This window comes from Triticum dicoccoides, chromosome 1A (assembly GCF_002162155.2).
Source record: "Triticum dicoccoides isolate Atlit2015 ecotype Zavitan chromosome 1A, WEW_v2.0, whole genome shotgun sequence".
Lineage (NCBI taxonomy): Eukaryota > Viridiplantae > Streptophyta > Magnoliopsida > Poales > Poaceae > Triticum > Triticum dicoccoides.
In genome coordinates this window covers 161,651,993-161,666,471 of record NC_041380.1, presented here as the reverse complement: position 1 = coordinate 161,666,471, position 14,479 = coordinate 161,651,993, and positions in this window count along the sequence as shown.

The following is a 14,479-nucleotide window of genomic DNA, read 5'->3' as shown; positions in this document are numbered from 1 at the left end:
AGTCCCAAAAATAATATAAAAGTGGAAAATAAAGCCAAATATAGTCCAAAATAGTAGATAATATAGCATGGAGCAATCAAAAAATCATAGATACGTTGGAGACGTATCAATCATCCAAAAGTTACAAAGAGGTACTAAATGCACTTACAAGTAGCTTCATGAGTTCAAAGGGCCGCCCTATGTATCATGTTAGAAGCCTGCCCCAAGACGCATGAAGGCACACATATAATAAGTCGGCTCAATAGGGGCTAGTGTCATTTTGTCTCAAAACGTGCTTTGTTGCGAATCTTCCAAATCGCCAAACAAAATGCATCAATGGCTAATGTTGGGGAACGTAGTAATAATTCAAAATTTTCCTACGTGTCACCAAGATCAATCTAGGAGATGCTAGAAATGAGAGAGAGGGAGTGCATCTTCATACCCTTGAAGATCACTAAGCGGAAGCGTTACAAGAACGCGGTTGATGGAGTCGTACTCGCGGCGATTCAAATTGCGGAAGATCTGATCCAAGCGCCGAACGGACGGGGCCTCCGCGTTCAACACACGTACAACCTGAGGGCGTCTCCTCCTTCTTGATCTAGCAAGGGGAGAGGAGAAGTTGAGGGAGAGCCCCAGCAGCACGACGGCGTGGTGGCGGTGGAGCTCGTGGTTCTCCGGCAGAGCTTCGCTAAGCACTACGGAGGAGGAGGAGGAGTTGGAGGAGGGGAGGGCTGCGCCAGGAGAAGGGGTGTAGCTGCGCTCTCTCTCCCTCACTATATATAGGGGGAAGGGGGGAGGAGGAGGCGCCCTAGGGTTTCCCTAGGGGAGGGGCGGCGGCCATAGGGGAAACCCTAGATGGGTTTGGGCGCCCCCACCCCTAGGAAACTTGCCCCCCCCCCCCAAGTCGGGAGGGGCGGCTGCCCGTGTAGGTGCCCCACCTCTCCAGGTTACCTGAGATGGGGTGGGAGGAGCGCACAGCCCCTTAGTGGGCTGGTGTGACCCCTCCCCTTGGCCCATAAGGCCCCCCGACGCTTGCTGGGGCCTCCAAAACTTCTTTTGGTTACGCTGGTCGTCACCCGGTACTCCCAGAATAATTTTGGACTCCAATACCCTTCGTCCAATATATCGATCTTCACCTCCAGACCATTCCGAAGTTCCTCGTCATGTCCGGGATCTCATCCGGGACTCCGAACAACCTTCGGTAACCACATACTATTCCCATTACAACTCTAGCATCACCGAACCTTAAGTGTGTAGACCCTACGAGTTCGGTAACCATGCAGACATGACCGAGGCACCTCTCCGGCTAATAACCAATAGTAGGATCTAGATACCCATATTGGCTCCCACATGTTCCATGATGATCTCATCAGATGAACCACGATGTCGGGGATTCAATCAATCCCGTATACAATTTCCTTTGTCCATTGGTATGTTACTTGCCCGAGATTCGATCGTCGGTATCCCCATACCTCGTTCAATCTTGTCACCGGCAAGTCTCTTTACTTGTTTCACAACGCATGATCCCATGGCTAACTCCTTAGTCACATTGAGCTTGTTATGATGTTGCATTACCGAGTGGGCCCAGAGATACCTCTCAGTCATACGGAGTGACAAATCCCAGTCTCGATTCGTGCCAACCCAATAGACACTTCCAGAGATACCTGTAGTGCACATTTATAGCCACCCAGTTACGTTGTGACATTTGATACAGCCAAAGCATTCCTACGGTATTCGGGAATTGCACAATCTCATGGTCTAAGGAAATGATACTTGACATTAGAAAAACTCTAGCATACGAACTACATGATCTTGTGCTATGCTTAGGATTGGGTCTTGTCCATCACATCATTCTCCTAATGATGTGATCCCGTTATCAACGACATCCAATGTCCATGGTTAGGAAACCATAACCTCTATTGACCAACGAGCTAATCAACTAGAGGCTTACTATGGACATGTTGTGGTCTATGCATTCACACATGTATTACGGTTTCCGGTTAATACAATTATATCATGAACAATAGACAATTATCGTGAACAATGAAATATAATAATAACTATTTTATTATTGCCTCTAGGGCATATTTCCAACATCTAAAATATTGAACTTAGAGTCTAGTGGCGAAATAACACCTACCCGTAGGAAACATTGGGTGAAGCAGGTTGGCCTGTAAATGGTGAACAAGCAAAAATCAGCTATATTTTTAGCGACAATCCGAAAGATTTTGTGAGTACATCAAGGCATGGAGATACTAATAGAAGCTCTGGGAGAGAGATACCTAGGGGCCCCCACTACCCTGGGATAGTCTACAGATGAGCACTTTGCTCATATTCTTGCTACAATTAAGAAACTTGTAGGCTGGACCCTTAAAGTACTCAACCGTGCCAGAAGGGAGGTCTTGATCAAATCAATCTCTCAGGCAATTCCAACATATTATATGAGCTCCTTTAATTTATTCAGGAAGTTATGTAAGAAAATTACATCAGCCATGGCAAATTTTTGGTGGGGAGGCGATGAGACCAAGAGAAAGATGCATTGGGTCAAATGGGATGAACATGCAATCCTTAAAGCATGCAGCGTATGTGCTTTAAAGATTTCAACCTCTTCAATAAAGCTATGTCAGCGAAGCAAGGGTGCGCGTCTAATCAGTAAGCCCGAATCACTTTGTGCCAGAATATTGAGAGGGAAGTACTATCATGACTGTAATCTTATGGCCATTGGATGTAAAAGAAATGTCTCTCACACTTGGAGGGCCGTAGTGTTAGGTCGAGAAGCTCTTAAATTGGGATTCATTATGAGAATTGGAGATGGTGCACATACAAGAATATGGGATGACCCTTGGATCCCTTCAAACCCGGGATAGAGGCCAATTATCAGAGTACCTAATTCTGGAGTTACAATGGTGCAAGAATTAATAAACCAAGATACTGTAGAATGGGATAAAGCTATGATTAATGATATTTTTGTCTTAGTTGACGCGCCAGCTATACTACAGATTCCTAATGGTAGTTTGCAGGAGGACTTGTGGGCATGGTACCTAGAATGACAATTGTACGGTATTGTCTGCTTACAAAGTGCTTCTGGAAGCTAAGAACGCTAACAGGAACAAGGCCAGATTACCAGAGCAAGCACAGGGGATATGGAAGAAGATTTGGCACATAAAAGTCCCACCAAAAGTGCATAATTTTGGTGGAGGGTTATAAAAAAATTGTCCCATGTCGCGCGGTTCTTAAAGAGAGTTACATCAAGAAAATCCCATACTACCAGTCTTGTGGAAGGGAAGAGAACATGAAGCATGCTATCTTTTGATGGGAATCATTGCATGGAAAACAATTTTTTCTACGCACACGCAATGATCTATCCATGGAGATGCATATCAACGAGGGGGAGAGTGTGTCTATGTACCCTCGTATACCGTAAGTGGAAGCGTTTAACAACGCGGTTGATGTAGTTGAACTTCTTCGCGCTCCAACCGATCAAGTACCGAACGCACAACACCTCCACGTTCTGCACATGGTCAGCTCGGTGTCGTCCTCGCCATCTTGATCCAGCAAGCGGCGTGAGGTAGTAGATGAGTTCCGCCAGCATAACAGCATGGTGACGGTGGTGGTGAAGCAATCCCGCAGGGCTTCGCCTAAGCACCACGATGATCTAGAACGGAGGAGTAAACTAGAGGCGGAGGGGTGCCGACACACGACGTGGAATAATCAGTGTCTTGTGTGGCACCCCTCCCCACATATATATATAGGTGCGGGAGGGGAGTAGGCACCCTAGGGCACCTCCAATAGGGTCGGCGGCCACCCTAGGGTTTTCCTAGTGGTGTGCGCCCCCCTTCCATATAATGCACAAGGGAGAAGGAAGGGGGGGGGGCACCCCTTCTCTTTCCTTTCTCCCTTTCGGAGATATGGTAGGAGGAGGTGGTGCCTCCCCCTTCCATCTAATTGGGCGTGGCTTCCTTAGGGGGGGTGCACCAGCCCATGTGGGCTGGTGTGTTCCCTCTACGTGGCCCAATAAGGCCCAATACTCTCCCGGTGCCTCCGGAACCCCTTCCGGTATTCCGATAACTTTCCGGTGCATTCCAAAACCATTCTGGAGACCAAATAGCATCATCCTATATATCAATCTTTACCTCCGGACCACTCTGGAGCTCCTAGTCATGTCCGTGATCTCATCCGGGACTCCGAACAACATTCGGTCACCAAACCACATAACTCATATAATACCAAATGGACATCGAATGTTAAGCGTGCGGACCCTATGGGTTCGAGAACTATGTAGACATGACTGAGACACCTCTCCGGTCAATAACCAATAGCGGAACCTAGATGCCCATATTGGCTCCTACATATTCTACGAAGATCTTTATCGGTCGAACAGTTATGACAACTGATACGTCTCCAACGTATCTACAATTTTTTATTGTTCCATGCTATTATATTATCTGTTTTGGATGTTTTATATGCATTATTATGCTATTTTATATTATTTTTGGGACTAACCTATTAACCTAGACCCTAGTACCAGTTCCTGTTTTTCCTTGTTTTAGAGTTTCGCAGAAAAGGAATATCAAACGTAGTCCAAACAGAATGAAACTTTCGTGATGATTTTTCTTGGACCAGAAGACATCCATAGGACTTCGAGTACACGTCAGGGAAGCCATGAGGCGGCCACAAGGACGGAGGGCGCGCCCAGGGGGTAGGGCGTGCCCCACCCTTGTGGGGCCCTCGTGACTCCACCGACCTATTTCTTCCGTCTATATATTCTCAAATATTCCCAAACCAACCAGGAGAGCCACGAAAGCACTTTTCCACCGCCGCAACCTTCTATACTCATGAGATCCCATCTAGGGGCATTTTCCGGCATCCTGCTGGAGGGGGATTCGATCACGGAGGGCTTCTACATCAACATCATTGCCTCTCCGATGAAGCGTGAGTAGTTTACCTTAGACCTACGGGTCCATATCTAGTAGCTAGATGGCTTCTTCTCTCTCTTTGATTCTCAATACCATGTTCTCCTCGATGTTCTTGGAGATCTATCCTATGTAGTACTCTTTTTGCGGTGTGTTTGCCGAGATCCGATGAATTGTGGATTTATGATCATCTTATCTATGAATATTATTTGAATCTTCTCTGAATTCTTATATGCATGATTTGATATCTTTGCAAGTCTCTTCAAACTATATTTGGTTTGGCCAACTAGATTGGTTTTTCTTGCAATAGGAGAATTGCTTAGCTTTGGGTTCAATCTTGCGGTGCTTGATCCCAGTGATAGAAGGGGAACTGACACGTATTGTATTGTTGCCATCGAGGATAACAAGATGGGGTTTTCATCATATTGCTTGAGTTTATCCCACTACATCATGTCATCTTACTTAATGCGTTACTCTGTTCTTCATGAACTTAATACTCTAGATGCAGGCAGGAGTCGGTTGATGTGTGGAGTAATAGTAGTAGATGTAGGCAGGAGTCAGCTACTTGATACGGACGTGATGCCTATATTCATGATCATTGCCTTAGATATCGTCATAACTTTGCTCTTTTCTATCAATTGTTCGACAGTAATTTGTTCACCCACCATAATATTTTTTATCTTGAGAGAAGCCTCTAGTGAAACCTATGGCCCCCCGGGTCTACTTTCCATCATATAAGTTTCCGATCTACAATTTTAGTTCCCTATTTACTTCCTTTGCAATCTTTTACTTTCCGTTCCATAAACCAAAAATACCAAAAATATTACTTTACCGTTTATCCATCTCTATCAGATCTCACTTTACAAATAACCGTGAAGGGATTGACAACCCCTTTATCGCGTTGGGTGCAAGTTGGTGTTTGTTTGTGCAGGTATTCGGTGACTTGTGCGTTATCTCCTACTGGATTGATACCTTGGTTCTCAAAACTGAGGGAAATGCTTATTCTGCTTTACTGCATCACCCTTTCCTCTTCAAGGGAAAAACCAACGCAAGCTCAAGAAGTAGCAGGAAGAATTTATGGCATCGTTGCCCGGGAGATCTACGCCAAGTCAAGACGTACCAAGTACCCATCATAAACTCTCATCTTTTGCATTACATTATTCGCCATTCGCCTCTCGCTTTCCTCTCCCCCACTTCTAAAACGATTTTCGAAATGATTTGCTTTTTTATTTGCCTTATTTCGTTTGTCTTTTTGTTTGCCCTTATGTCTTACTTGGTTTGTTTGCTCGTTTGCTTGGTATAATTGTGTGTTTATTGAAAATCAGAACTAAAGGTTTATGGATCTTCATCCACTTGCTAATCTTTTTAAGATATCCAATTATGATGAACCAATTACTAGTGAGTTGAGTGCACTAGATTATCTTTATGAAGTTTTGCTTGAGATCCGTGAATCTAAAAATTGTGATGAAGTGCTTTATGAAGTGATTCACGATAGATCTTTGAATGAAAAGCATGATTGTAATGATATTATTATAAATTCTATTAATGTCAATTATGTTAATGATGCAAAACCCTAAGCTTGGGGATGCTAGTTTTGCTATGTCCACTACTTGTTGGAATAATCATGATTGGGGTGATTCTTCTTACAATCTTGAAAATTTATTTAAGCCCCATGATGAATATGAGATTGATAATAATGTTTGCAATAATACTAAAAGTGGGTTCGGAGAGGTCATGACTTTATTTTATGATAATCCCACTATTTCAGAAAAGTGTCAACTTGCATGCATGTGGATCATGAAGAGAATACTTTATGTGACAGTTATATTGTTGAATTTGATTATGATCCCACATGTAATTATTATGAGAGAGGAAAATATGGTTGTAGAAATTTTCATGTTACAAAATTACCTCTCGTTATGTTGAGATTGCTATTGTTTCTTTCTTCTTCTTTGCATATGCTAGTTTTTGCTTGCCTTGATAATTTGTTTTCCTATAAGATGCCTATTCATAGGAAGTATTTTAGACTTAGATGTGTTTTTCACATGCTATATGATGCTCTCTTTGTGCTTCAATTCTTGTCTTTCATGTGAGCTTCATCGAAATTATCAATGCCTAGCTAAAAGGCTTTAAAGAAAAGCGCTTGTTGGGAGTCAACCCAATATTTTTAGTTCCTGTTTCTGAATAAATAATTCATATAGCCTTTGGTTAGATGTGGTTTTGTGTTTTAATTAGTGTTTTTGCCAAGTAAGACCTTTGGGATAGCTTACGGTGATAGTTGATTTGATCTTGCTGAAAAATAGAAACTTTTGCGTTCAGGAAAACAATTCTTATATTTAGTAGATGCGTGATAAAATACCGATTCTTTTTGAAGAAGATTAATAAACAAATTGCTTAGTTCGTCCTAATTTTTCAGAATTTTTGGAGTTACAGAAATATTCGAAACATCCAGATTGCTACAGACTGTTCTGTTTTTGACAGATTCTATTTTCTATGTGTTGTTTGCTTATTTTGATGAATCTATGGCTTGTATCGGGGGTATGAACCATGGAAAAGTTGGAATAAAGTAGATATTATACCTATATAAATAAATAGTGAGTTCACAACAGTACCAAAAGTTGTGATTTATTTTCTTATACTAACGGAGCTTACGAGATTTTCTGTTGAGTTTTGTGTTGTGAAGTTTTCAAGTTTTGGGTAAGGATTTGATGGACTATGGAATAAGGAGTGGCAAGAGCCTAAGCTTGGAGATTCCCAAGGCACCCCCAAGGTAATATTCAAGGACAACCAAGAGCCTAAGCTTGTGGATGCCCCGGAAGGCATCCCCTCTTTCGTCTTCGTCTATCGGTAACTTTACTTGAGGCTATATTTTTATTCACCACATGATATGTGTTTTGCTTGGTGCGTCTTGTATGATTTGAGTCTTTGAATTTTAGTTTTACACAATCATCCTTCCTGTACACACCTTTTGAGAGATACACGCATGAATCTTGATTTATTAGAATACTCTATGTGCTTCACGTATATCTTTTGAGCTAGGCAATTTTGCTCTAGTGCTTCACTTCTATCTTTTTAGAGCATGGCGGTGGTTTCATTTTATAGAAATTTATGAACTCTCGTGCTTAACTTATATTATTTTTAGAGTCTCTAAACAGCATGGTAATTTGCTTTGGTTATAAATTTAGTCCTAATATGATAGGCATCCAAGAGGGATATAATAAATTTTTTCATATAAAGTGCATTGAATACTATGAGAAGTTTGATTCCTTATGATTGTTTTGAGATATGAAGATGGTGATATTAGAGTCATGCTAGTGAGTAGTTGTGAACTTGAGAAATACTTGTGTTAAGGTTTGTGAGTCCCGTAGCATGCACGTATGGTGAACCGTTATGTAACAAAGTTGGAGCATAAGATATTTTTTTGATTGTCTTCCTTATGAGTGGTGGTCGGGGATGAGAGATGGTCTTTTCCTACCAATTTATCCCCCTAGGAGCATGCGCGTAATACTTTCTTTCGATGACTAATAGATTTTTGCAATAAGTATGCGAGTTCTTTATGACTAATGTTGAGTCCATGGATTATACGCACTCTCACCCTTCCACCATTGCTAGCCTTTCTAGTGCCGCGCAACTTTCGCCGATACCATAAACCCACCATGTACCTTCCTCAAAATAGCCACCATACCTACCTATTATGGCATTTTCATAGCCATTCCGAGACATATTGCCATGCAACTTTCCACCATTCTGTTATTTCTGACACACATCATCATTGTCATATTGCTTTGCATGATCATGTAGTTGAGATCGTATTTGTGGCAAAGCCACCATTCATCATTTTTATGCATGTCGCTCTTGATTCATTGCACATCCCGGTACACCGTCGGAGGCATTCATATAGAGTCATATCTTATTCTAGTATCGAGTTGTAATTTTTGAGTTGTAAGTAAATAGAAGTATGATGATCTTCCTTTTTAGAACATTGTCCCATGTGAGGAAATAAAAGAAATAAAAGGAGAAAAAGAAAAAGGAAAAAAAAGAAAGAAAAAGAAAAAAAGGAAAGAAAGAAAAAAGAGAGAGAAAAAAACGAGAGAAAAAGAGTGAAGGTGCAATGTTACTATCCTTTTCCATACTTGTGCTTCAAAATAGCACCAAGATCTTCATGATAGAGAGTCTCATATGTTGTCACTTTCATATAGTAGTGGGAATTCTTCATTATAGAACTTGGCTTGTATATTCCAACGATGGGCTTCCTCAAATTGCCCTAGGTCTTTATGAGCAAGCAAGTTGGATGCACACCCACTTAGTTTTCTTTTTAAGCTTTCATAAACTTATAGTTCTAGTGCATCCGTTGCATGGCAATCCCTACTCACACACATTGATATCTATTGATGGGCATCTCCATAGTTCGTTAATACGCCTAGTTGATGTGATACTATCTCCCTCTTTTTGTCTTCTCCACAACCACCTTCTACTCCACCTATAGTGCTATGTCCATGGCTCACGCTCATGTATTGCGTGAAAGTTGAAAAGGTTTGAGAACATCAAAACTATGAAACAATTGTTTGGCTTGTCATCGGGGTTGTGCATGATTTGAATATTTTATATGATGAAGATGGAGCATAGCCAGATTATATGATTTTGTAGGGATAAGCTTTCTTTGGCCATGTTATTTTAAGGAGACATAATTATCTTGTTAGTATGCTTGAAGTATTATTGTTTTTATGTCAATATTAAACTTTTTTTTTTGAATCATAGGAATCTGAACATTCATGCCACAATAGAGAAAATTACATGGATAAATATGTTAGGTAGCATTCCACATAAAAAATTCTGTTTTTATCATTTACCTACTCGAGGACGAGCAGGAATTAAGCTTGGGGATGTTTGATACGTCTCCAACATATCTATAATTTTTTATTGTTCCATGCTATTATATTATCTGTTTTGGATGTTTTATATGCATTAATATGCTATTTTATATTTTTTTGGGACTAACCTATTAACCTAGAGCCCAGTGTCAGTTCCTATTTTTTCCCTTGTTTTAGAGTTTTGCAGAAAAGGAATATCAAACGGAGTCCAAATGGAATGAAACTTTCGCGATGATTTTTCTTGGACCAGAAGACATCCAGAGGACTTGAAGTACACGTCAGTGAAGCCACCAGGCGGCGACAAGGACGGAGGGCGCGCCCGCACCCTTGTGGGCCCCTCGTGACTCCGTCGACCTATTTCTTCCGCCTATATATTCTCAAATATTCCCAAACCGACCAGGAGAGCCACGAAAATACTTTTCCACCACCGCAACCTTCTGTACCCATGAGATCCCATCTAGGGGCCTTTTTGGCGTCCTGGCGGAGGGGGATTCGATCACGGAGGGCTTCTACATCAACACCATTGCCTCTCCGATGAAGCGTGAGTAGTTTACCATAGACCTACGGGTCCATAGCTAGTAGCTATATGTCTTCTTCTCTCTCTCTCTCTTTGATTCGCAATACCATGTTCTCCTCGATGTTCTTGGAGATCTATCCTATGTAATACTCTTTTTGTGGTGTGTTTGCCGAGATCCGATGAATTGTAGATTTATGATCATCTTATCTATGAATATTATTTGAATCTTCTCTGAATTCTTATATGCATGATTTGATATCTTTGCAAGTCTCTTCGAACTATCGTTTTGGTTTGGCCAACTAGATTGGTTTTTCTTGCAATAGGAGAAGTGCGTAGCTTTGGGTTCGAACTTATTGAAAAAAAAACATAGCGGTAACGGCTGTTTTAGAAAGCACCTCTTCCTTTCCTGAAACTCAAACAACCTACTAGGCTACTAAAAGGCTAATCCAGACGAAGAAGATAGCGAGAAAACGACTCCTCAAGCCGAAGTAAGGGCGGGACCATCTTCTTTTCTGACCGTTTGGAGCTGCTCACAAGGCCTAAACCTTCCTGTAATCCCTGGAGCTTCGTCAGAGCCTTTTCCTTCCCCACAGGCCAGAGCTCAATTTACCTTCGCCATAGCTCTAAAATAAGGATAATCAGCTCAAGATAAAAGGGCTCGCACTCAATTGATCCTAGTCAACACTTCCTGTATCTGGTTTCGACTTTATTTTGACTCCTTGTAGGGGCTCATGACAGTCCTGTAGGGGATCTTGCGGTGCTTGATCCCAGTGACAGAAGGAGAACCAACACGTATTGTATTGTTGCCATCGAGGATAACTAGATGTGGTTTTCATCATATTGCTTGGGTTTATCCCGCTACATCATGTCATCTTACTTAATGCATTACTCTGTTCTTCATGAATTTAATACTCTAGATGCAGGCAGGAGTCGGCTGATGTGTGGAGTAATAGTAGTAGATGCAGGCAGGAGTCGGTCTACTTGATACAAATGTGATGCCTATATTCATGATCATTGCCTTAGATATTGTCATAACTTTACACTTTTCTATCAATTGCTTGGCAGTAATTTGTTCACCCACTGTAATATTTTCTATCTTGAGAGAAGCCTCTAGTGAAACCTATGGCCCTAGTCTACTTTCCATCATATAAGTTTCCGATCTACAATTTTAGTTTCCTATTTACTTTCTTTACAATCTTTTACTTTCCATTCCATAAACCAAAAATACCAAAAATATTACTTTACCACTTATACATCTCTATCAGATCTTACTTTGCAAATAACCATGAAGGGATGGACAACCCCTTTATCGCGTTGGGTGCAAGTTGTTGTTTGTTTGTGCAGGTATTCGGTACTTGTGCGTTGTCTCCTACTGGATTAATACCTTGGTTCTCAAAACTAAGAGAAATACTTATTCTGCTTTGCTGCATCACCGTTTCCTCTTCAAGGAAAAAACGAACGCAAGCTCAAGAAGTAGCAACAACATATGTAATTCCCTTTGTCCATCGGTATGTTACTTGTCTGAGATTCGATCGTCGGTATCTTCATACCTAGTTCAATCTCGTTACCGGCAAGTCTCTTACTCGTTTTGTAATACATCACCTAGTGACTAACTTCTTAGTCATTTTCTTGCAAGCTTATGATGTGTATTACCGAGAGGGCCATCGAGAGGACCCAGAGATACCTCTCCGATACTCGGAGTGACAAATCCTAATCTCGATCTATGCCAACCCAACAAACACCTTTGGAGATACCTGTAGAACATCTTTATGATCACCAAGTTACGTTGTGACGTTTGATAGTACACAAGGTATTCCTCCGATAACCGGGAGTTGCATAATCTCATAGTCGAAGGAATATGTATTTGACATGAAGAAAGTAGTAGCAATAAACTGAACGATCATTATGCTAAGCTAACAGATGGGTCTTGTCCATCACATCATTCTCCTAATGATGTGATCCCATTATCAAATGACAACACATGTTTATGGTTAGGAAACCTTAACCATCTTTGATCAACGAGCTAGTCTAGTAGAGGCTCACTGGGGACACTTATTTGTTTATGTATCCACACATGTATTTAGGTTTTCGATCAATACAATTCTAGCATGAATAATCAACCTTTATCATGAATAAGAAAATATGAAATAACAACTTTATTATTGCCTTCAGGGCATATTTCCTTCATCTTTGAGTGTACCTGGGCAAAGAACTTTTGGCAACACCTAAATCTGCTCTCATCTGTTATGATACCTGAACTACACCTAGTTTCTTGGGCCATGGACATCGTTGACAACAAAATAGTGTCTGTAGACGAAATAGCTGTCATATTATGTGGAGCATCGGTTGTCTGGACGGAGATAAATGCAAGGGATCATGAAGGCAACACTAGACCAGTGGTGGAGTCAGTGAAATGACGACCAATGTTGTTCTTGATCTGTCTTCAGGTCACGCAGAGTCGGTACATGCAGAGAAAATTAAAGCTAAGTGGGCTGCGCCACCTAAAGGAATGTTCAAAATGAATGTGGACGCAAGCTTCATATCCTGTACCAATGAGGGTTGTATAGGCCTGATACCGCGGAACCATGAAGGAGTTCTGATGAGGGGTCAAGCAATCTGGTGGTATGGGCAATCTGCCAATGCTTTGATTATAGAGGCATTTGCTATTCTAGATGGTATCAAATTACTTTGCGGCATAGGTCTTTCCAAGATCATCATTGAGACGAATGCAAAGGAAGTGTCAATTTATGAAGGAACCGTACTGAAGGTAGATCGGAGATATCATCCATACTTCAGGAGATATAAGAGTTGAGCTTGAATACAGAAGATTTCTAGTTACCTTTTGTTGGTCATGATGCCAATGAAGGGGTGCAACTTTGTGCTAAGCAAGCCTATGAGAATAGAAGAAGGTGCTTATGGATCAATCATGTATGTAGCTTTTTAGTCTCTTGCTTGCCAAACAAGGTGCTTATGGATCAATCACGTACGTAGCTTTTTAGTCTCTTGCTTGCTGAATGATTGTAACCCCGTTGTTTAATGAACTAGCTGATACCCCGCACGTTGTTGCGGGGATATTTCGCAACATATCTCAGTGTGATTCGTTATATGAAACATGAATATTTGAAGTAATAATATAAAAGGCTAAAACTGAAAATACATATAATTCATTATGTTTGACTACTATATATTTGTAAAATATTTATTAAATATAAATAACTTTATAGAATGAAAATTTTCATGTATGTTTGCATGTTGAGATGAATCTTTTCTCAATGCATGTTTCATGATGAAGTGACATGCTTGCATGTTGAAAGACATATGATAGTGGAGGTGGGCCTTTTCTCGTGCATGTTGTGTGATGATGTGGCATTCTTGCATGTTGAGAGAAATAGTTAGTGGGGGCTAGCTATTTAGATATAGAAGATGAAAGCTCTTAACTTGTAAAAAAGAGCAGGATGCCATGTTATTATATTAACAACCACAATCACATTGCGGATCACACTCCACATATAGGAGCAGCAGAGCATGCAAACAACAAATGATGAATATTTTTGTTCTCATCACAAAAACCGCAGGAGAAAAAGGAGGAGGGATGGGGACAAATGGCGCTAGGGGGGCCCCACCGCAGCCGTCGGCTGACCCCAGGGGCCACTGCCGGGTGCGCCGAGGGAAGGTGCGGTGAGACGGAGTTTAGGGTTCAATACTAGAATATGAAATTCGAAATAATCTACTCCCTCCGCTCCTAAATATAAGTTTTTTTTAGACATTTTAAATGAACTACAAGATACAGATGTATGTAGACATATTTTAGAGTATAAATTCACTCATTTTACTTTATATGTAGTTACTTGTTGGAATGTCTAAAAAGACTTATATTTGAGGACGAAGGAAGTATTATGAACATTCTGCAAACAAAATAATACTACGCATAAAGTAGCAGAGTGTTTCTTACGATTGGAATCAACCAAGAAGCTAAACTCCGGAAAAAAGCAAATGTTTTCTATGGTTGCTAAGGAAAGTAGAGGAACAAATCCTGTTGAACTTCTCTCCTTTGTGGACCTGCACGTCATTTGATTCGAAAGTTTTGGATTCTTACAAAGGGTAGATAGTGGCCTATCGGAACATATGCACATCTGGCACATGACAAAGGAATAGATCGGTTCGCTTTCAAGGTCCACTCCCCATCCACGAAACGTTTT